The 23,962-nt window shown below is 48.2% G+C and overlaps 1 protein-coding gene across 3 annotated transcripts in view; it reads left to right on the top strand.

Annotated features, from left to right (window-relative positions):
* The window catches only part of DDR2 (discoidin domain receptor tyrosine kinase 2), a 153,025-nt gene that overhangs the window by 6,430 nt on the left and 122,633 nt on the right, over positions 1-23,962 (top strand). Inside the window, exons 2-3 of one of the 3 annotated variants that reach the window (XM_050963125.1) lie at positions 903-1,204; positions 3,760-3,859. The exons of 1 other annotated variant lie outside the window; for it this stretch is intronic. The gene's annotated coding sequence lies outside the window, so the exon portion shown is untranslated. The remainder of the gene's footprint in view (positions 1-902; positions 1,205-3,759; positions 3,860-23,962) is intronic. One more of the 3 variants, XM_050963126.1, reaches the window with a different exon arrangement.

Raw genomic sequence — 23,962 nt, 5'->3', positions numbered from 1 at the left:
GTTTCTGCCTGGTCTGCTAGATTAAAGAGAGCCTCTGTCACAGTTCAGGGCTGGCTGCACCTCTGCCCTTTCCTGCCCTCTCTGAATGCAACCCCAGAGGCCTGGTGTTTTTACCTATTCTGGAGTGGAATCATGCAATTCTCAGCTCTTATACAGGGTCCTGTAGCCCAAGGCCAGGTCTATCAACTATGCATGCCCAGCAGGTCCTACTGAGATTGGCATCTGCAGTTCTTCCCTGCAGGAGCCTTTTACCAGTGCTAAATACAGTAACTAGACAGCCATCTCAATCCAACCTGTTGTTTGTTTTAGCAGTAGGAACAAAGCATATAGAGAAAAAGGATTTTAAAACAATGCATGACTTTCTCCTGTAAAACCCTTCCATCCTGGGATAGTGACCGTGGCACTTCAGATAAACTCTCCAGAAATTAATCCTTTCTTGAGAGTCCCCTTTAAAGGCTCTCTAGCCCTCTTGATTTTCTGGTTCATTTTCTGGTCCTGGCATTGTCTGTCTCAAATGTTTGCTTGAGCCATTTATGGGTATTTCTTTTCTTTTTGTTTGTCTTCCATACAGCTCCCCCTAAAGCAATTAAACCAGTATATTCATACAGCAAACACCCCAATAATCACATCAACATACAGTATTTGTAAACAGTTACAGAGCAACTCCAATTCCATCACACAGTGTACTATCAGAAATCTCTTTCCCATGTAGGTACTTAGCCTGACCTCCTGTATAACATAGTTAAGAGACCTGCCCCACAATAATTCCTAGAGGAGATTCTTTAGAAAACATCCAGTCTTGATTTAAAAATGGTCAGTGATGGAGAAATCACCGTAGTCCTCGGTAAATTGTTCTAGTGGCTAATTATTCTCACCATTAAAAATTTACACCTTTTTTCCAGTCTGAATCTGTCTAGCTTCATCTTCCAGCCATTGGCTTGTGTTCTACATTTGTCCGCTAGACATCCTTGATGAAGTGTGGACCCGAACTGGGCACTGTATCAGTATGGTCTCATCAGTGCTATATGCAGAAGTAATATCAGCTCCCTACTCCTGCTCTATATCCCCTTGTTTCTACCTCCAAGAACGGCATTACATTCTTAGCCACAGCATCGCACTAGGAGCTCATGTTCAGTTTATCCACCGTGACATTTAGGTGCCCTCCAGAGTCATTGCTTTCTGGGATACAGCTCCCCCATCCTAAGTAAGTAAGTATGACCTATATTCTTTGTTCCTAGATGGATAGCCTTACACTCGGCTGTATTAAAATGCATGAGTTTTTACATTACACTCATCTAACTAAGTGATCCAAATAACTTTATATCAGTAACCTGTCCTGGTCGCCATTCACCAACCCACCAGTCTTTGTGTCAGCTGCAAACTTTATCAGCAATATGTTATCTTCTTATAGATCATTGATTAAAAACCAGTCTCTTCAGGGTACAATTGGTTGAGATCTGTCAGCCAGTTTTAACCCATTTAATATGCAACATACTGATCTTATATAGTGCTAATTTTCTAATCAGAATGTTGTGCATTACTAAGCCAAACATGTCCAAATATATTACATCAATACAGTTAATTTGACCCAACAGCCTTGCAATCTTGTCAAAGAACAATATCAAGTTCCTCTAACAAGTCCCATTTTCCATGAAACCATGTTAATTAGTATCACTTATATTTCTATCCTGTAACTCTTTAGTGATAGTCCTGGAGCAGCCATTCCATGATTTTGCCCAGGATCAGTGCCAGGCTAACCAGCCTACAATTACTTGGGTTGTCCTGTTTACTCATTTTAAATCCTGGCACAACATTAACTTTCTTCCAGTCCTCTCGAACTTCCTAATAGTCCAAGATGTATTAAAAATTAACACCAGTGCATAGGAGAGCTCCTCAACAAACTTTAAAATGCTTGGGTGGAAGACTGGATGTCTTTCTAAAAGATCTCCTGTAGCTCAGACAGAAGTTATGGGCTTCATGCAGGAATCTCTGGATGAAATTTCCTGGTCTGGGTTCTGCAGGTCAGACTAGATATCACAATAGTCGTCTGGCCTTAAAATCTATGGCTTCATGAAGTTATCCAGACCTGCTGATTTTATCTTTAGTAGATACGGTTTACCTCCTTTCCTAAGGGTTGCTGGGGAAGGTGTTATTTCATCCTGATTATCTGACATTGGAACCAAGCTGTGCCCTATAACAAATACAAAGAGAAATATTTATTGAACATTGTTGCATTTATTGATGTCTTTTTCTGCCTCATGATTGACAGTGTTATCACCTACACCATACTGGGCCTCTACTACCATTATTAAGATTCCTTTTTATCCTAATGTATTTAACAAATTACTTAATAACCAGTAGACTTTGTGACCATGATATTTCATTAATTCCTTTATCTTCTCATATCAGTTATCTGCAGTTGTTATGGAATAGTGATTTCTTATTTTTATTGCTGTTTTACTGTCCTATCCTAACCAAATTGGTTTTCAAATCAAAGTAGCTTGCTGCTGTTTTGTTTTGTTGCTTGAGTGATTGCAGACTTTGGGGCATTTAGTAAAATGGTCTTAACTCTCAAGCTGGGATCACGCTTTGCTGTTTACATTTTTTGCTCACAATCATTTTTACTCATAATTATTTTTAGCTTTGAGAAATTGGACTATTTAAACTTCCAAGTACATATATTACTGGTTGTGATTTATATTCTGTTTGCACATAATGCATGTAATTAGGTCGTAGTAATTTGCTCATAGGCATTCATTCCTTTTTTCATTCATTCATTGCTATTACTATTTATTGTTTGTATCTAGGAGTCCCAGTCATGGATCAGGATCCATTGTGCTAGGTACTGTACAAACACAGAACAAAGACATGGTCTCTGCCCCAAAAGCTACAATCTAAGTCAAGTTTTGTGATCAATCCATCTTCATCTATCAAATGAAGTCTAATAAAAATTCTAACATTTCTGTGTTAGAAAATCATCATGTATAAACTATAGAAACTCCAAAGATGATATACTACTGGCAGCATGAAACTCCAGCATGCGTCCCACAGATGCAAGTCCCATCTCCCCAACATAAGTTTCTTCCTACCTATTGTAGATAGAGGCTTAAGGAGCTGCTTGACCTACTCTCCAGTCTGGTTTGCCGGTCTGTGATTAAAGCCCATTCCTATCTCATCTTGTGCTTCATCATTTAAACCATCAGTCCATTAGCATCTCAGACCCTGTGTTTCTGAGTTATCACTAACTCTAAAGCAGGCAATTGTATCTGTGATGTAGAATGTCTCTCCCTCCCCCCATTTGTTCTTCCTAAGTAGAGTCCCAGTTAATTTTAACATCTCAGTCATAGATTCCAAGGCCAGAAGAGATGCTTCTGAGGATTTAGTCTGATCTCCTGTATAGCACAGGCCAGAGACCTGCCCCCAAAATTTCTAGAGCAGAACTTGTAGAAAAACATGCATCCAGGCTTCACTTTAAAAGGGTCAGTGATGGAGAATCCACCATGAACCTTGGTAAATTGTTCCAATGGTTAATTACTGTCACCAGTAAAAATTTAAACTTTATTTCCAGTCTGAATTTGTCTAGCTTCAACTTTCAGAAGTTGGATTGTGTTGGCTCTTTCATCTAGCAAGGTACTATTATTAAATATTTGTTCCCATTTGGATACCTATAGACTGTGATCAAGTTTATTTAGCTTAACAAAGAAAAGGTTAAGGAGTGACTTGAAGACTCAGTCTATCACTGTTTTCCGATACTTGTAGCTCTTCTTTGAACCCTTCTTTTCAACATCCTTCTTGAACTGTGGACACCAGAACTGGACATGGGATTCCAGCTGCAGTCATACTAGTGCCAAATATGGAGGTAAAATAACCTCTCTGCTCCTACTCAAGATTGCCCTGTTCTGCATCCAAGGATCGCATTAGCCGTTTTGGCCATAGCATGCACTAGAACAGGCCTGCACAACATGTGGCCCACATGGGCTCACTGTGTGGCCCACAGGCAAGTGGCAGGGTGGGGTTGCTGGGTTTGCCCCCTGCCTGGGGAGGGGGGCGCCTCACAGCCTTGCGCTCCAACCGCCCTAACAGCCAGAACCACATATGTCTCCGCCTCCTGCTCCCCCTGCCTGGCATACAGTGGGTGCATCAATTCCAGGGCCCGCTGAGGCGGGAAGCACTGGGCATGAGGCAGAGCCAGTAAGTGCCGAGCGAGGGGAGGGGTGCCCAGCCTGGGCTCAAGCTGCAGCTCGGGGCGGGGGAGGGGAAAGGGGACTGGGCCAAGACCCCCCCCCCCAACCCTCCCCTTAGGTTGGGGGTGGGGCTGCTACTGTGCTGGTTGGTCCCAGGGCGGCCTCTGTAGTGATTGGGGGTGGGGGGGTTGAACTGTCTGTGGGGAGCCAGTAAATCCCCAGGGGAGACCGTGTGTGTTGCAGCTGCCCTGCCCCAACTTCTGCCCCCTTCCTGGCCCCTATCACACTGTCCCCCGCAACCCCCCCAAGCTCCCTGCGGCCCTTCTGTTTTGTGTTGGACAGTCACGTCCAATCCGTTTACACTGCCCCCCTTTCTCCTCCCCTTATTTCATAGCCCCAGAAAATTCCTTCAAATTGTCCCCCTTTTTCCCTCCCCTTATTTCATGGGGGGATGACGAGCCGAGTGGATGGGCAGTGGCGGCGAGGCTTTGTGTGGGGGGTTGTTTCTGGGGGGGCTGGGTGGCACTAGGGTGGGGAATGTGTTTGGGGGGGTGGTGCTGGGGAGAGGGTGTTTTGGCAGGGCCAGAGGGTTTCGGCCCTCAGCTGTTTCCTTTGGAATAATATGGCCCTCACCACTTTACGAGTTGTGCAGGCCTTCACTAGAAGTTCATGTTCAGCTGATTATCCACTCTGATCCCCATGTCATGTGACTTCTCCCAACCACTCTCTGTAATGCCAAGTCAGTCAGATTTCTTCTCCTGCCTGAGCATTTCCAGTTCCTCCTGTTTATTACCAGGCTCCTGCCATTGGTGTGGACATCTGAAGAATGTATTTAGAAGATTAGGGTTGAAAGAGACCTCAGGAGGTCATCTGGTCCAGCCCCGTGCTCATCTAAATCATCACAGACAGGGCTTTGTCAAGCTGGGCCTTAAAAACTCCTAAGGATAGTGTCAAGGCTGATTCCCCACTCTGGTACTTTGAATGTAGAAGTGGGGGCCTGCAAGGATTTTAGAAATTAATATTGGCCACTCCAGGCTGGCATTATACTCCCAAGGTTACAGGTTCTCTCTGACCTTGGATGGGTAGATGCTGCCACCACCCAAATGCAAACCCCTTGAAACCCAGGAAGGTGCACTTGGGAATTCCTTCCTGTGGGGTACCCTCAAGTTCTTTCACCCCCTCTCCGGGGAAGAGCTGAGAAAGAAAACAAAGGAAATTAGCAGTTGCCCCCAGCTAATTAAACAACGCATGTACACACCTCTTAGAACACCAAAAATCCAGTCCTGTTCTTAAAAAAGGGTACATTTTATTGAAAACAAAGAGAAGATATTTCTAACTTAGGCTTTTGCTAGGTTTAACAAAAATTAAGCATCAAGGTAGCTCTCTTGAGGTTCAGCTTAAAGGTTACAAGCAAAACAAAAGCATCTGGGGTTAGCACAGAGGAGTTCACAAGCCTTACGAAATAAAACCTAATCAGAAGCGGTGTGCTGAGTCTTCATTTATTCACTCTAATTTAAGGTTTCACGTGCCAGTAATGCATTTTAACGTTTTTAGGTGGTCTCGCTCTGTAAGTCTATATTATATGACTAAACTATTGTATGTAAAGTAAACAAGACTCTTAAAATGTTTAGGAAGTTTCATTTAAAATTAAATTTAAAATGCAGATCTTATCAGTTTAGTGCAGTGGTTCTTAGCCTGGGGTGCACGCACCCCCTGGGCATGCGAGATGCCCTTTCTGGGGGTGCCAGACGTGAGATTTTTTTAGAAGCTGAGGGTGGCTGCAGAGTGCTGGATCCAGTCCAGAAGCAGAGCCCTGGGCTGGCTGTCAGTACCCCAGGCCGGCAGCAGGCTGTGCGGAGCTGGGGTCCGAGACCCTGGCTGGCAAGGGGCCGGCGGCTGGAACGCCAGACCATCAGCGAGTTGAGTGGGACTGGCGGACAGAACCCCAGACTGGCGACGGACTGAGGCTCCATCCACCGGTCTGGGGCTCCATCCACCATCTCCTGCCAGCCGGAGTCCCGGCCACTGCCGTGCTAGGGTTCTGTTCACCCAGGCAGGCAGTGGGCTGAGCAGGGCCAGCGGATGGAACCCCGGCTGGTAGCAGCATGCCAGTAAAAATCAGCTCGCTTGCTGCAAGTTGCCAAACCCTGTTCTAGACATTTCTGATCTACTTACATATCTGGTTTTCAGATAAGTAGGTTCAAGGTATGCTTTTTCATACCTGGTTTTAAAGCTGCTTACAGCATTTTTGCTCTGTGTCTCTGCTGTCCGGAGAACAAGAACAGCAGACAATGGAAGTTGTTTGTATGTTTGTTTGGTTTTTTTTTTCTACAATTTTAAAAAGTTCGAGCCCTCCCATTGGCTTTTGTGGTCAGGTGCCCAATCCTTTCCTTTTACCTGTGGGCTTTTTTAACCCTTTACAGGTAAAGCAAACAGAGAACAGCCATGAAGAGGGACTTTATAGCTGGCTGGCTGTCCATAAAAGGGAGCTATGCCCCCTACGCTTTTATTTATCGCAGATGGAAATTCCACCCCCTCCATAGGTAACCCATTCCAGTGCTTCACCACCCTCCTAGTGAAATAGTGTTTCCTAATATCCAACCTAGATCTTCTGCACTGCAACTTGAGACCACTGCTTCTTGTTCTGTCACCTGACGCCACTGAGAACAGCCTAGCTCCATCCTCTTTGGAACTCCCCTTCAGGTAGTTGAGGTGGGATTTGATAGCAGCCTTCACTCTTCTCTTCTGCAGACTAAATAAGCTCAGTTTCCTCAGCCTCTCCTCATAAGTCATGTGCCCTACCTCCAATCATTTTCATTGCCCTGCACTGGACTCTGTAATTTGTCCACATCCTTTCTGTAGTGGGGGGGCCCAAAACTGGATGTAATAATCCAGATGTGGCCTCACCAATGCCGAATAGAGGAGAATAATCACTGCCTTCAATCTGCTGGCAATGCTCCTACTAAGGCATCCCAATATGCCATTATCCTTCTTGGCAAGAAGGGCACGCTGTTGACTCATATCCAGCTTCTCATCCACTGTAATCCCCAGGTCCTTTTCTGCAGAATTGCTGCTTAGCAAGTTGGTCCCCAGCCTGTAGTGGTGCATGGGATTCTTTCGTCTTAAGTGCAGAATTCTGCACTTGTCCTTGTTGAACCTCATCAGATTTTTTTTTGGGGGGGGGGTGGGCTCAATCGTCCAACTTGTCTAGATCACTCTGAACTCTATCCTCCAGCATATCTACCTCTTCCCCAGCTTAGTGACATCCGCAAACTTGCTGAGGGTGCAATCCATCCCATCATCCAGATCGTTAATGAAGATGAACAAAACCAGCCCCAAGACCGACCCGTGGGGCACTCCGCCTGATGCTGGCTGCCAACTAGATATTGAACTGTTGGTCACTGCCCAGTGAGCCCGACGATCTAGCCACCTTTCTATCCACCTTTATAGTCAATTCATCCAAGCCATAATTCTTTAACTTGCTGGCAAGAATACTGTGGGAGACAGTATCAAAAGCTTTGCTAAAGTCAAGATCTATCACATCCACCACTTTCCCCACATCCACAGAGCCAGTTATCTCATCACAGAAGGCAATCGGCTTGGTCAGGCATGATTTGCCCTTGGTGAATCCATATTGCCTGTTCCTGATCACCTTCCTCTCCTCCAAGTGCTTCAAAATGGATTTATTGAGGACCTGTTCTATGATTTTTCTGGGGACAGAGGTGAGGCTGACTGGTCTGTAGTTCCCTGGATTCTCCTTCTTCCCCCCCCCCCTTTTTTTTTTAAATGGGCACTATATTTGTCTTTTTCCAATCGCATGCTGATATATGTCTGTAGCACTGAGAGTCTGACTTAGAAGGCTGAACTTTTTTACTACGAGTGCTCCATTAACACTCTCCCTTCTATAGCTAGTGTAACGCTAGCTAGTGTAGTCTAGGTTGTCTGTCACCTTCATGGCTAGACAGAAAGCCTTGCCGGTGGACTTTGATTCTGCCCACCCTACGGCTAAATGTGTAGGGGACGCACTGAGGGGCTGAGCAGATCAGCTCACTTACATCATCAGGACTCATGCATCTGTTATAAACCAGAAAGGTAAATATATAGGGACGTTTTAAAAACCAACTCAAATAAACTTTAGGAGAGGAGGGGAGATTTGCAGGCAGGCTGCTGCTGTGTTTTGCAAGGGGGATTTACACACTAGAGTACTGGCCCTAAACTGTACAGTCTATGATAGTATGACTGTGGGCAGAGGAGTTGTCTAGTTCTGCAGTGTTGATTACAAAGGAGGGATGTGGGTGGTGACTAGGGGCAGGTCTACGCAGCACCTAGACGCCCATGGCTGATCCGTGCCAGTCAAATCAGGCTTATGGGTTTTGAGTTGCAGGCTGTTTCATTGCTGTGTAGGTGTTTGGACTTGGGCTGGAGCCTAGGCTCTGGGACTCTCCCACTTCGCAGGTCCCAAGCCTGGAAGTCTATGCAGCACTGAAGCGGCCCCGAAGCCTGAGTCAGCCGGCACAGGCCAGCCATGGGCTTTTCTTTGCTGTGTAGATAGGCCCTAGGTGGTTTAGATCAGTGGTTTTCAACATGTCATGGACTGTAAGGCACAAAAAGGTGAACCATCATCCTCATACCCTCCATGTCCCACGGCAGGAATGTGGGGCTGGACCATGGGATGATTTCTCAGCCTTTTTGTGAGCTGAGGAGTAAAAATGGTGGTGGTGAGTTGATGCTGGTGGGGGTTGGTGCTGCGGGGGGTGGGGGGAAGAGGGATCCTTTCCTCTTCCTCCTCTTGCCCCGTGCCACATTCAGCTTTGGGGCCGGAGCAGTCGCCACAGCCCCTCGAAGTAGTTTGCCCTGCCTCAGCACTGGAAGGGGAGGGCTGATGGAGCTGCTCTTCTCTGGCTGCTTGTGCAAAGAGGAGGGTGCTTGTTTTTGTTGTGCCCCCAAGCCAAGAGCCCCTTGCCTAAGTGACTAACCTCAGGCTAGGTGGACTCACCCGTGGGCAGGACCGGCGCTAGGGGTTTGAGCGCCCTAGGCGGATGGCAATTTCGCCGCCCCACGCGCTGGTCCCATGGCTCCGGTGGAGCTGCCACAGTGGTGCCTGCAGAGGGACCGTTGGTCCGTGGCTCTGGTGGAGCTGCCGCAGGCACCACTGCGGTAGCTCCACCAGAGCCACCTGCCGCCCCCTCCGGCAAAACGGCGCCCACCAATTATTCTGGCACCCTAGGCGATTGCCTAGGCTGCCTGAATGGTAGCGCCGGCCCTGCCCGTGGGCCTGTGCAAGCTGGGTTTTAACTGCTGGGGTTTAACTGCCTGGTGCCAGAGCAGGCGGGGCTGGGACCTCAGTGTAGTGGCTCGTGGAGCAGGCATCAGCCTAGCAACAACAGTATGAATCAGCAGCCTGGGTAGAGACTCGAGTGCCTGCATGCAGGCATGAGGGGGATGGCCGCAGGCATGGGGGGATGGCCACAGCCCTGTTGCAAGGGCACAAGGCAAGTTGAGCTGCCTGAGTTGGGGATCCAGCACCTCCCACCTACCCACAGTCTCCTTTGTAAAGTGTTGGCTCTACTGCTGCCTCTCCTCACCCTCGGCCACTTTGTTCTAAGGCAGAGGGGGCTGGGCACTGACAGACTGAAGCCTGAAACCATGCAGCCTGGGGGAGGGGCAGGGGAGAGAGAGCCAAGGCAAGAGAGGTGGGTCTAGTGCCAAGGCCTGATTTGGGACTTTCTTGTGAGCTGGCATGTCGCCCTTACAGCTTGATTTTTCCAGGAGATTCTTTCCTGTTGCAATGCACAGCTCTTTTAGAGATGCTCCCCGCAAATGTCTCACTTCCAGTGTTGCCAGCGTGTGACAAGAGCGCTTAGAATGTGTGACCAGTCACTTTGGCGGTTTGTCGTATCATGCCCTAACTGGCAGATTGGAGTGGGTTTTTTTAAATAGCAGCTATTTTAAGAGTTTTTTTTTTTTTTTTGCTTAACTAAATAAGGCATTAGAAAGAGAGGAAAAAAGTGGATAAACAAATTCCACCATGTGTAACTATAAGAGACCTTTCATGGGTCATCAGTCATGTTTGAGCCCTGCGTCTTCACATCTCCAGCCCAGATGTCTACCACCTGCACTAAAGGAAAAACTGTTATCGGGGATCCTAGAAATCCGTTTGCTACAGAAAAACATGGAATTCATGTTTTTACAGAGAATCTTCAGGTTTACATTTTGTGAAAAAATAAAAACACATTAACTAAATTTTACTGAAAGTACCAGTGTCACTTATTCAGTGCATGCAGCCTCCCCTTCTTGAGGTTGATTTTTGGCTGTGCTTTACATTTAAACTGGGTTCCACTGTATCAGATCTAATTGGGACTGGGGCCAGATTGGATAATCATTTATCCAAGAGATTTGGCAAAGAGATTTCTATCCCTCATTTTAAGCTCGGGGGGGCGCTTGTCAGCCATGGGCAGCAGGGGCTGACCATCCAAGCCCTGCTACTCTGATCCCCAGGTGGCTAGTGGTTCAGCTAATACAGAAAGCTGGCTAGTGGAGGCTTGGATAAACAGGATTCTACTGTATATCAATAAAACATTCTGTTCAGCTGATACCTATACATGTTGTGGCTAGGGGAAGTAAAGTTCAGCGTTCCATTTTTATTTGCACTGTGGAAATTTGCAATCCCATATTGCTACTGGTCACTAGGAAATCATTTTGGAATTGGAAAATCCACTGCAGGGGCCACTATCATGCAAGTTTCAGAGTCATTAATTATCTCTTGCTACGCAGGACTGTGATTCTCAGCGATGCGCAGGACATAGTGGATGGATTTGCAGCAGTGGGATTCCTGAACCATAGTGGAGCAATGGATGACACGCATATCCCTATTTTGGCACCAGACCACCTTGCCACAGAGTATTTTACCAGAAAGGGATGCTTTTCTGTGGTTATGCAAGTGCCGGTGTGTCATTGGGAATGCTTCACCAACATCAATGTCTGCTGGTCAGGGAAGGTGCATGATACTCACATCTTTAAGAAGACAGGACTGTTCTTAAAACTATAGGCAGGGACTTTCTTTCCCAATTAGTGGATTACCATTGGTGATGTGGAAATGCCCTAACCCTACACCTTGCTTCCCTGGCTCATGAAGCCGTATACCAGCCACCTGCGCAGCACCAAGGAAACATTGAACTACCTGCTCAGCAGGTGCAGAATGACAGTTTGAATGCACTTTTGGTAGATTGAAGGGATGCTGTTGGTGTTTACTCACATGATTGGATCTCTGTGAAAAACATCTCAATAGTTCTAGCTGCCTGCTGTGTCCTGCATAATATCTGTGAAGCAAAAGTGGAAAAATTGCTGCTAGTGAGGAGGTGGAGTGGCTGTCTGCTGAGTTTGAACTGGAGAGAAGGGCTATTTGAAGAGCTCAGCATGGAGCTGTACAGCTCAGGGAGACTTTGAAAGAGCATTTCAGCAGTGAGTCACAGTAATATGCTGTGATGTCCTGTGATTTACCTGGCCTTGCTGTTTTGGGGCGTTAAGAATTGTGTGGTGCTTAGTGTAAATTTATGACTATAACACTACCAATGCACCTATTAATTTTATTGTGCTGGCCGTACATTTATGATTATTACACTGTTTGTTGCTGATCCTGCAAGTTGTTTCACACTGTGCAGTAGCAAGTAAGTGGGTGCTTTCAGAACTGCTAGGCACTCCACAGCGCATGTTATGAACTAATATAGATTATTTTCCAAATAGAATTTTATTCAGTAACAAACCAGTGTAAAAATCTGTGCAATTTAAAAGCAAATACATTTAAAAACTTGCTAAGTTCTGTTCCATTAATTTATTAAGGAGAAAAAACATTCATGCCCATTTTACCTCCACATACAACTACTGGGGCTCTCATGGGTCTATGTATGTGAAGCTGTGGTTGTCCTTAATGTCCCCAGGGGTGGAGTGGTAGGGGTAGGGATGTGGCCCCTGATGCCCCATGGAAGGGGATGGGGGTATAGGGAGGTGCTGTAATGGAGTTCTCCATGGACTGCAAAGGAAGGCAAGCCTGGAATTGTTGAACCTATAAGTCCACAAGAGACTGCAGCAGCTGTTTGCTGCTGGAGAAGCCCCATTATGTCGTGGTGCATCTCCCCCTCCTTTTCCTGCTGCGTGTCCTAGGCCTTTCTCCTGTCTACTCTTTCCTTCCCAGTCAGTCTGTCTAATGTTCATCCTCCAGGCCCTTTGCTCATGGTCTGATGCAGCCTTGGACTGAACATGTCATCCTGAGTCGTCCTCTTTCTCATCAGGCTCTAGCATTCCACCAATGTGGAGCAGGAACCCCTCAATGCCACAATTGCAGCAATTGCGGATAAAACACACACAAGTACTATTGTCGGTACAATCGTAATGGAAAGTGGAAGTTATGATTCAGAACTCCCTTTCCTTGCTCACGTTTTAAACCAGACATGCTTATTGACACTTCTGCTTCAGAGAGCTTGTGCATGGCACCACTCGCAGTTCCAGCTGGGGTGAGGGCCTGCTGGGGTGAGGGAAATGAGGAAGGAGTTGCTCAGTTGCAGAAACTGAGTATAGGGCAATGGCACTGAATACGGGCCCCATTTTCCACCACCAGATGGAGGTCATTGTAGCTCACATCTCATTCCTGAGGGTAATTAAGGCACAGAGATCACAGCTGCTGCTGGTGTCCCAAACCTTTCGGGGCTTGTGTGCTGCTAGGCTGTGTGCTGCAGTGGTGCTTGTTGAAGTTATCGCCAATTTATGTGGGAAAGTGCCTTACCGCAGAGGAAGAAATAAGGCTGCCATCCCTAGAAACCTTTGAGAGAGGACTGCAGTGTACCTCCATGAAAGGTATCCTCCAGAGAGAGCTCGATGAAGAAGGGACATCCCTGTAGAAACAAACTGCTCTGCATGGTCCCCCCCATCTAATCCTACAGGGGAGTGAAAAGCAGGGAACAATGCTAACTTTCTTGTATTGGTACCTCTTCCAGTATGGAAAGTTGATAGCTGTATCCTGCTAAGTTGGGACAACCATCAGTGTGGTGGGAAATAAATATACATGCTTACCCAAGGATCATTTCCCCTGCATTGGGCTTGCCTGTGCTCAGCTGATGGGCCTGACTCTCTCGCAGGGCCTGGGCCAAAGACCAGGAGTGGAAGAAGCTCCGGGGGGCCTGAAAAACTCTCGTGGGGACTCGGGCCCCGGAGCTTCTTCCACTCTGGGTCTTTGGCGGCAATTCAGTGGTGGGTGGGGTCCTTCTGCCCTGGGACCCGCTGCCGAAGTGCTGGATTTTCGGCAGAGTACCCCGCCGCTGAAGACCCTGAATCCTCTGGGTGGCCCTGCACACACCTCCTCACCTTCTCCAACTGCCGGGTTTGCCTCTCTGTATCCTCTCCTTCCTCTACTGGTAGGGGGCAAGGGCTCTATAGGAGAGTCTTTCCCCTCTTTTGGGTCATTCCCAGAGCTTGCCGTGTGGGGTTCCTCCATTCCCTACCCACAGAAACTATGTTGTGTGGGCGGTGGATGGACCCACAGCTCCACCACAACCCACAGGTCCTCGAAGCATTCACAGCCCGCTGGGTGTTCCCCTGTTTTTTCCCCTCCCTTCCCTTCCATCAGGGGTTCAGGATTGGTCCCAGCGCTCCCCTGGACAGTCGGGACTTCTGTCCCCCAAACTTGTCCAGAGGGGCCTGGATCTCTTCCTTTGGAGGCCCACTAATAAGGGCCTCCGCTGGGCCTTGCTCTCCAGTCAAGGACCCTGAGTGGATGTTTCGCCCATAGTTTTCCTCTCCTTTCTCAAGCTCTGTTGTCTAGGGGTTTTCTGCTCAGAGGTCTTTACCCCCATCCTCTGGGGATCTCCCCTTTTTTCCTATCTTGGGCTTTCTCCCTCTGCCTGCCTTCCCTCCCAGGAAGGAGTCCCAGTCCGTACCCACCACTACCGGGTAAGGCAGGCCCTTTACTACCCCAGTCCGCAGCCACTTAAACCTGCCCCAAACCTTGAAGGACACCTGGGCCGTAGAGTATTGCCTCCTATCCCTGTGGATGCAGTCCACGTCCATCTTCACACTGGGCATGCCACCAGCGTGGCCTCACCTGCTTCCTTTGTACCAGAGAACAGGCTGAGGCCGAGTCCACCAGGCCTTGCTGGGGTTTCCTCCCCAACATTACTGGAATAGTGGACAGCTTTGACTTCTTCCCCTGCCCTCCAGCATTTGCCCACCCACAATCCATGTGGGGCAGTCCCCCTTCTTTTGTCGTGGTCGTCCACACGGCCAGCAGACAACCGGCCTGGACCTCATGGGGAGCCCCTCAGGTGTCCTCCCTTTTGTTCTCTGGGCCCTTCCCGGTCAGAGGTTCTCTGGGCTTCCTCCTGGTCTCCACTTCCTTGCACAGCTCTCCCTCTTTCGTGGGGAAGTCTGCCTCTGCATACTCCGTAAGTTTTACAGCCGCCTCAACTGTATTCAGTTGGTGTCTCCTCACCCACACCTTTATTTTCTCGGGGAGGCCCTGTAAAAACTGCTCTAGGACCAGCATAACCATGATCTGCCCCACTGTCAGCATGTGGCCCAGTCAACTAATTTTAGGTGAATGCCTGGGGCCACAGACTCCACCCCATCCACCTTGCCAACCAGAACTTCTGCTGGTACTTCTCTGCAGACAGTCTCACCTGATCTAGGATGGCTGCCTTTACTGCTTCATAATTTCTGGCCTGCTCTTCACTTAAGGCCCTACAGGCCACTTGGGCTTTGCCAGGCAGGTAGAGAGCCAGTCACAGGGCCCACGTTCCTTGTCCCATCCAGCTCCCACAGCTACCCACTCAAATGTACCTAGGAAGGTGTTAGGGTCATCTGTCGGGCCTATTTTACATAGTCCTAGGCCTCGCATCCGAACGCCATCACCTCCTGTGGGACTCACCACTTTCTGCAGGAGCTGCTGTTGGATGCCGGCCTGCTCCTCAATGAGGTCCTGAAGGCTCTTCTGCTGTTCTGCCTGCCAGATGAGCACGGCCTGTCTCTCCATCTGATAGGCTTGCTGAAAACTCTGCATTGCCTTCTGCACTGTCTCCTGCTGCTTGACCAGCCACTGCAGGGTCTCCTCTATCTTCGGGCTGCCAAAGACTTGCTCCGGCATGGATCCTGTTCAAGCTCCAGTGTGTAACAGAGCGTGGCAGGCCACCCTGGCTCCTGCCTCTGCTAGGTCCACAAAGTCACTGAGACCCTGGAGATGATAGCCACCGGTACAGTTTATTCACAGGCTTATTCCTACCGTCACTTCACCATCGGCAGGCAGGTAGTAGGGAGGGAAGAGCTACCTCCCTGCTTCGACTCCCTGCCTTTTCCCTTTCTTTCTGCTCCCCCATTGGCTTCCTTCTTCCGAGGCTTTTATACAGCCCCAGGCTAATTAGGCAGCAGCTATCTCTGCTTCCCGAATTAGGGCCAGGCAGCTCTAATTTATTCTCCTAAATGGGAGCTGGCATGTCAGAGGACTTTACCCAGCACCCTGTCACACTGCACAACTAGGTCAGTGCAAGGCGGCTTTGTAGTCATAGCATCACAGAATATTAGGGTTGGAAGAGACCTCAGGAGGTCATCTAGTCCAATCCCCTGCTCAAAGCAGGACCAACACCAACTAAATCATCCCAGCCAAGGCTTTGTCAAGGCGGGCCTTAAAAACCTCCAAGGATGGAGATTCCACCACTTCCCTAGGTAACCCATTCCAGTGCTCACCACCCTCCTAGTGAAATAGTGTTTCCTAATACCCAACCTAGACCTCCCCCACTGCAACTTGAGACCATGACTCCTTGTTCTGTCATCTGCTACCACTGAGAACAGCCTAGCTCCATCCTCTTTGGAAACCCCTTCAGGTAGTTGAAGGCTGCGATCAAATCCCCCCTCATTCTTCTCTTCTGTAGACTAAATAACCCCAGTTCCCTCAGCCTCTCCTTGTAAGTCATGTGTCGCTGATCATTTCCATTGCCCTCTGCTGGATTCTCTCCAATTAGTGCACATCCCTTCTGTAGTGCGGGGGGCCAAAACTAGACAGAATACTCCAGGTGTGGCCTCACCAGTGTCAAATAAGAGGAATAATCACTTCCCTTGATCTGCTGGCAATGCTCCTACTAATGCAGCCCAATATGCTGTTGGCCTTCTTGGCAAGGAAGACACACTGCTGACTCTTATGTTCTTATGACTCATATCCAGCTTCTCATCCACCGTAATCCCCAGGTCCTTGTCTGTAGAACTGCTTCTTAGCAAGTCAGTCCCCAGCCTGTAGCGGTGCTTGGGATTCTTTCTTCCTAAGTGCAGGCCTCTGCACTTGTCCTTGTTGAACCTCATCAGATTTCTTTTGGCCCAATCCTCCAATTTGTCTAGGTTACTCTGGACCCTATCCCTACTCTCCAGCATATCTACCTCTCCCATGCAGATTATGGCCAATGGCTCTGCAATCACATCAGCCAACTTGGATGCATTAGCTCTGGACCCATGGACCTGTGCATGTCCAGCTTTTCTAAATAGTCCTTAACCTGTTCTTTCACCACTGAGGGCTGCTCACCTCCTCCTCATGCTATGTTGCCCAGTGTAGAGAAGGCCTCAGCCTTTACTTCTCTGTGCTGACCTAAGGACTTCCCCGTGACTAATAGCCTTTTCAAAACAGAGTAGGGTTTGTCTGAAGTCACTGCAAATACATGCTGAGGTGCACTGATCCCTGGCGAGGGTGAAAAGACTCCGAGTGTATCTTGGCTGACTTGCTGGGCAGAACTCGTGGTGGGAAGCAGGAATGTTGGAGCCCAGAGTTTAGGAAGGGCTCAGGCTGTATGGCCTACCCTGGAGAAGAGTGGGACCTCCACAAGGGTTCCTCCAATGCACTGTTTTAAAGCTGGGACTTGGAGCCAATCCTGTGGCTCTGTGATAGGCACGTTCATGCCGAGTACAGGTGTGGCTCACTGGATAAGAATCAGGTTTGCCACGTTGGTAGGCATGGATGGATTTGATTTTTATTGGTAAATGTCAAGTGGAAAACTATTACCACTGATGATGGAAGTTTCCAGACAGGCAAAGTGAGAAAAATGCTACTTGAGAACTTAGTGATTTGAAGGATGTTTAGTTTGTATATTTTTGACACGTGATGTTGACAGTTTGTGTTGTAATTGGTTATAAACCTTTAACTTTTGAATCTCAACATCTGCTGTCATTAAATAATGACCTAATTTCCTGCAACTATGAAAAATTAAATTGATAATTTAAAAAAAAATACTTAACATTTATTTTTATCCTTTCAACCCATAATAATCTGCCATGCTGCCACCTTGAAGACATGGGGGCTTGTAACAGGGCGTACCAACCCCACGCTAGGCAGGAAAGGGTTAAGGAGTTGCTTTGGGCTGCAGTGGCTTCATCCTGCCATACTTGCAAGGCAGGTCAGGACTGGAGGAAGAGTTGAAAAGGGAGGAGCGCAGCTCAGGTGGAGGCAGCTTTGGGTGGAGAACAGACCTCTCATTCCCTCAGCCCCAGGATTGGGCCCCATGGCAGGCAGAACCTGCTCCTATGGCCACGGACTGTTCAAGCAGCCTGCAAGGAAGGCAGGTCACACTATAACCAGTCACTGCAAGGTGCTTTCTGGGGGCTGACCAGAGAATGTGGAGCCAGACTGTACCTTGGCCAAGACTCCTGGAAGGAAGGGAGGCTGCTGGCTCATCTGGGGCTGGTGGTTGTTTCATTTGTTTTTCCTGTTTTCCTCCTCTGGGCCCCAAGAGAGGACGACTCCAGAGGGACTCAGCAAAGGGCTGAGTTTCCACCCTCAGGCCCATGATGGAACTACCCTAACCCAGATTATGAGATCTGTTGCAAAAAAAAGCAAACGTGATTCTGGGATGCATTAACAGGTGTGTTGTAAACAAGACACGAGAAGTCATTCTTCCGCTTTACTCTGCGCTGGTTAGGCCTCAACTGGAGTATTGTGTCTAGTTCTGGGCACCGCATTTCAAGAAAGATGTGGAAAAATTGCAGAGGGTCCAGAGAAGAGTAACAAGAATGATTAAAGGTCTTGAGAACATGACCTATGAAGGAAGGCTGAAGGAATTGGGTTTGTTTAGTTTGGAAAAGAGAAGACTGAGAGGGGACATGATAGCAGTTTTCAGGTATCTAAAAGGGTGTCATCAGGAGGAGGGAGAAAACTTGTTCACCTTAGCCTCTAATGATAGAACAAGAAGCAATGGACTTAAACTGCAGCAAGGGAGATTCAGGTTGGACATTAGGAAAAAGTTCCTAACTGTCAGGGTAGTTAAATACTGGAATAGATTACCTAGGGAAGTTGTGGAATCTCCATCTCTGGAGATACTTAAGAGCAGGTTAGATAAATATCTATCAGGGATGGTCTAGACAGTATTTGGTCCTGCCATGAGGGCAGGGGACTGGACTCGATAACCTCTCGAGGTCCCTTCCAGTCCTAGAGTCTGAGTCTACGAGTCTATGTGACTTGGTCACGACCCAGAGGAGTGCTGCAGAGGGACTAGGCTCTTGACAGCACTATTCCCTGTTGTCTGGGCTGTGACCTCGTGCAGCCTTTCAGTTACCATCAGGCGTCAGCCGGGCTAAAGACAAGGGCTGTGAGGTTCATAGAAATATAAACAGCCCTCAGCAGAGGTGGACCAGATTCTTCAGTTCCTGGGGTCCTGCTCAGTGCGCTCTCCCTACAGTATTAGGTGATGGGTCTCTTTTGTCTGCAGAATCCTACCAGCTGGGCAGTGCTTGTCCAAGCCTGCACCTGCCCTTCAGGGGCTGTTTCCTTTCCTTGTGCTTTATTCCTAGGGATGCTTTTGTGTATCCCAGCCTGGTGCCTAGGCTTCAGGGCCCCAGTGCATCCAAGGCTGGGTCAGCATGAGGCTTGGGCTTCGTTTACCCTGCTATGTTTAGTGCTGGAGCCCAAGCCTCATGTAGACCCAGTCTCAGAGACTTACTGCTGCAGGTTTCTGCTGACCGTGCAGGCACACCCTGAGACTTAGCAAACTTTTATCAGCTGCAGGGAGGCTGCTTATGGCATTGCTTTTAGCTCCTTTCTGCTCACAGCCTCATGGCTACAGCTGCCTGAAAATCAGAAGTTCTGCTTCCTTGAGCCCCTCTCTGTGTCTAGCCCCCATAGAATATGTTCTCCTTAGCCTTCCTGCTGGTTTTGCCCTGGCCAATCCCTGCTGGTGATTGCTGCCACTCCTGTAATGCTTCTTTCCAGACTGGGTCCTGTACAAAGCACGTGCAACTGGCAGCTTCATTCTGCAAGCTGGTGTGGCAAGGACTTGGGTCTTTCATAAGAGAGCCCTGGCGTTCCTGGGCACTAGAGCAAGGACAGTGCCTCGCTAGGAGGGGGAGAGGCCTTGCTCAATAGGGAGGGCTCCTAGGTGCTGGGACTGGCTGTTCAGTGTGTGGCACTGGGGTCCTGGTTCATGCCTGGGGCCCAGACTCTCTGGGAATACAGGCAATACATACAGAGGGAGAGGGCTGTATAGAGCCACTAAGAACTGTCAGTGGAAGAACTGGGATTCAAATACACGTGCACCTGGCCCAGTGCGCATTACTCCCTCTCATGCTCTGTGGGGCAAGTAGCAGCACTATGGTTGGCATCTATCCAGGTTTCGGCTTGTGTGTCCGGGTGCCATTTGACAAGCCCTGCTGTCTGTGGGTTTTTTTTTTTTTTTTTTTAAATCTGTGGAAAAGGTGGCAACCCTAAGCAGAAGGAAGGAGGCAGCACAGCAGCAGCCGCTACCTCTGGGGGCCAGGCTGCTCATGCGGCTTGTGGCAGCGTGTGGCATTGTGCAGCCCACAGGTGGCATGCATGGCGACCTCGGCCATGCTGGTGAACACCCTGCAACCAATGGGGATGGGTTCTTGGGGGAAGAGGTAGAGTAGGGGTGGGGCCTTGGAGGTCTAGTTACCAGCCATTAGAAAGGTGGCAACCCTAAGCAGCGCTGCCTGTGTCTCTGTGCTTTGGACCCAATCTGGCCAGTAATCCAGTCTCTCTTCCCCATAGCACCTGTAGTCAGGTGTGTGTGTGTGTGTGTGATTTCTGTGTGTTGTACTGACTCTGACCAGATAGCCCATACAGCAGGCTCCAATCAAACTGTCCAATAAATCCACAGACTCGGTTCATAGCGAAAGCACTTGGTCAGGTTTATTGTCTACAAAGCACAGTCCTAATGTCTTGGCTCCATAGTTACAGGTACACTAACAGATGTATTCTCATTGCAATGGACTAGCTCAGTGTTTGGTATCGAGGTGTTCTGGTTCCATCTTTCTAGAATGTGCTTGCGTATATATTCTTGTGCCTAGCACTACTTAGCAATGTGTGTTTCTGCAATATCAGCCCTGTGATTGCCAGATTCTGTGAGTAGGGCCTGCCTCTTGCTCACAACCTGACTGCTTCATATCGGCCAAGTTTTGACCACTACTTTAGTTCAGGCTTCTGATACAAGGGATTATGTTTCAGGCCCTCTTCTTACTACATCACCTTCCTGCCTGCACTGGCAGAGGGCTGACAGCCATCCCTTCTTTCTCCCTCCCACTTTCCAGGACTGTGGGAAGGGGATTCGTCTTCCTCCTCCATAAGGGCCACCAGCAGGGGGCAGGCTGGACATTGCCCTCTGGCTCCCCCTGCTGGCTGATTCTGCTCAGCTGTTGTGCAACCTAGGGAGTGGGGTGTGCCAGGGTGTGGCTGCTATTGTGCTGCTGTTAAGGTGGGGGGGCAGAAGGCAGATTGTTGGGAACATGGGGGTGTGAGGTGCTAGAGATGGAGAATGAGTGGGTAAGAAAACTGAGGGGAAAGGAAGGGAAATCTGAGGAGGGGTGAGTGAATGTGGCGGATATGTATGGGACAGGAGACATGCAGGAGTTGGGAGGGAGGCTGAGAGTGGGACAGTTGCCTGCCCCTCCTAGGTGGGAGGGGGGATGAATTCCCTCCCCCCAAGCAGTGACCAGGGAGCCCACAGTTGTGTATATATTTAAGGCTGGATCTTGACCGTGATGTGACCTCGCGCACACAGTGGCTGGTGGCTTCCTGACAAGTTAAACCATGGGAAGACTGGCAAAAAGAACCATGTATTTGTTGTTTTGAAGTTTCATGGTGTGGAGGGCCTGTGTCATGACTGGGGAATGCTGGGGGTGTGACAGAGCTAGCCTGTTGCTGTACATCTGACTTTCGTGTGTGGCCCAGGAGCCCTGTGTGTGCTAGGCACCCCACAGCTCAGAAAGTGGCACCTTTCCCATAGCCAGCCATAAAGCTGCCGGTTTCTTATTTACAATGCCTGAAAGTGAGGGCAGAAGTTTGCATGGCAGTTTTGTAGCCAGCATTGCAAGGTATTTACGTTCCAGATATGCTAAACATTCGTATGCCCCTTCATACTTCGGCTACCATTCCAGAGGACATGCTTCCATGCTGATGATGCTTATTTAAAAAAAAAAAAAAGTGTTAATTTAATTATGACTGAACTCCTTGGGGGGGAGAATTGTATGTCTTCTACTCTGTTTTACCTGCATTCTGCCACATATTTCATGTTATAGCAATCTCAGATGATGACCCAGCATGTTATTCATTTTAAGAACATTTTCACAGCAGATTTGACAAAACGTAAAGAAGGTACCTGTCATAAACAGATAAGTAAGAGTTAATAGCACAGAAGTACTTTATATCTCTTTGACTGTAAAGGGTTAACAAGAACAGTGAGCCTGGCTGTCACCTGACCTGAGGACCAATCAGAGGACAGGATACTTTCAAATCTTGAGGGAGGGAAGTTTTTGTGCTGTGCTGTTAGTTTTGGTGGTTGTTCACTCCGGGGGGTCAGAGGGACCAGACGTGCAACCAGGTTTCTCTCCAATCTCCTTGATACAGGTTCTTATAGATTCAAAATAGTAAGTACTAGGTAGATAAAGCGAGTTAGGCTTATGTTTGTTTTCTTTATTTGCAAATGTGTATTTGGTTGGAAGGCGTTCAAATGTGCATTTGGCTGGAAGGAGTTCAGATTGGTATTTTGCTGAAAAGATTTTAATTTGTACTTGTATACTTAGGCTGGGAGAGTGGTCCCAGTGTCTATAGTTAAAAAACCCTGTACCTATTCCATCTTAAATTTACAAGATCATTTTTACTGTTTTTCTCTCTTTAATTAAAAGCTTTTCTTGTTTAAGAACCTAATTTGTTTTTTTTATTCTAGTGAGATCCCAGGGGACTGGGTCTGGATTCACCAGGGAATTGGTGGGGAGAAAGGAGGGAAGAGGGAGAGAGAGGCTGATTTCTCTCTGTGCCAGGATTACTTTCTCTCATGAAGTATCTGGGAGGGGAAGAGAGAAGGAAGGGGGAAGGTGCATTTTCCTCTCTGTTTCAGGATTCAAGGGGTTTGAATCACAGTGGTCTTCCAGGGTAACCCAGGGAGGGGAAGTCTGGGAGAGGCAACGGTGAAGGAAAGGGTTTACTTTCCTTGTGTTAAGATCCAGAGGGTCTGGGTCTTGGGGGGTCCCCGGGCCAGGTTTTGGGGGGACCAGAGTGTATCAGGCACTGAAATTCCTGGTTGGTGGCAGTGCTACAGGTTCTAAGCTGGTAATTAAGCTCAGAGGAATTCATGCTGGTACTCTATCTTTTTGGACACTAAGGTTCAGAGTGGGGATTATACCATGACAGTACCAATTTGAAATTTCTAAAGATAGCTACAGCACTCAACCCAGGTTTAAGACTCTGAAGTGCCTTCCAGAATCTGAGAGGGACAAGGTGTGGAGCATGCTTTCAGAAGTCTCAAAAGAGCAACACTCTGGTGCAGAAACTACAGAACCCGAACCACCAAAAAAGAAAATCAACCTTCTTCTTGGGGCATATGACTTAGATCAGGGGTCAGCAACCTTTTAGAAGTGGTGTGCCGAGTCTTCATTTATTCACTTTAATTTAAGGTTTCACGTGCCGGTAATACATTTTTAAAGTTTTTAGGTTTCTCTATAAGTCTATATATAACATAAACTACTGTTGTAGGTAAAGTAAACAAGATTTTCAAATATCAGAGGGGTAGCCGTGTTAGTCTGGATCTGTAAAAGCAGCAAAGAATCCCGTGGCACCTTATAGACTAACAGACGTTTTGGAGCATGAGCTTTCGTGGGTGAATGATAAAGGAGGTGCCGTTGTCACCATGAACAGGTCTGACTACCAAAAGGAGGCCGCCAGACAACTCTCCAATACCAAATTCTACAGGCCACTTCCCTCAGATCCCACTGAGGAATACACTAAGAAACTACAGCATCTACTCAGGACACTCCCTACACTAACACCAGAAGAAATCAACATACCCCTAGAGCCCCGACCAGGGTTATTCTATCTACTACCCAAGATCCACAAACCCGGAAATCCTGGACGCCCCATCATCTCGGGCATTGGCACTCTCACTGAAGAACTGACTGGATATGTGGACTCTCTACTCAGACCCTATGCCACCAGCACTCTCAGCTATCTCCGTGACGCCACTGATTTCCTGAGGAAACTACAATGCATTGGTCACCTCCCAGAAAACACCATCCTAGCCACCATGGATATAGAGGCTCTCTACACAAACATCCCACACACAGATGGAATACAAGCTATCAGGAACACTATCCCTGATGATGCCACAGCACAACTGGCTGCTGAGCTCTGTGCCTTTATCCTCACACACAACCATTTCAAATTTGATGACAATATATACCTCCAGATCAGTTGCACCGCTATGGGCACCCACATGGCCCCATAATATGCCAATATCTTTATGGTCAACCTGGAA

The sequence above is a fragment of the Gopherus flavomarginatus genome, chromosome 7 (genome assembly GCF_025201925.1).
Source record: "Gopherus flavomarginatus isolate rGopFla2 chromosome 7, rGopFla2.mat.asm, whole genome shotgun sequence".
Classification (NCBI taxonomy): domain Eukaryota; kingdom Metazoa; phylum Chordata; order Testudines; family Testudinidae; genus Gopherus; species Gopherus flavomarginatus.
Note: the sequence above shows the minus strand (reverse complement) of the source record. Positions and strands in the feature narration are given on the sequence as shown.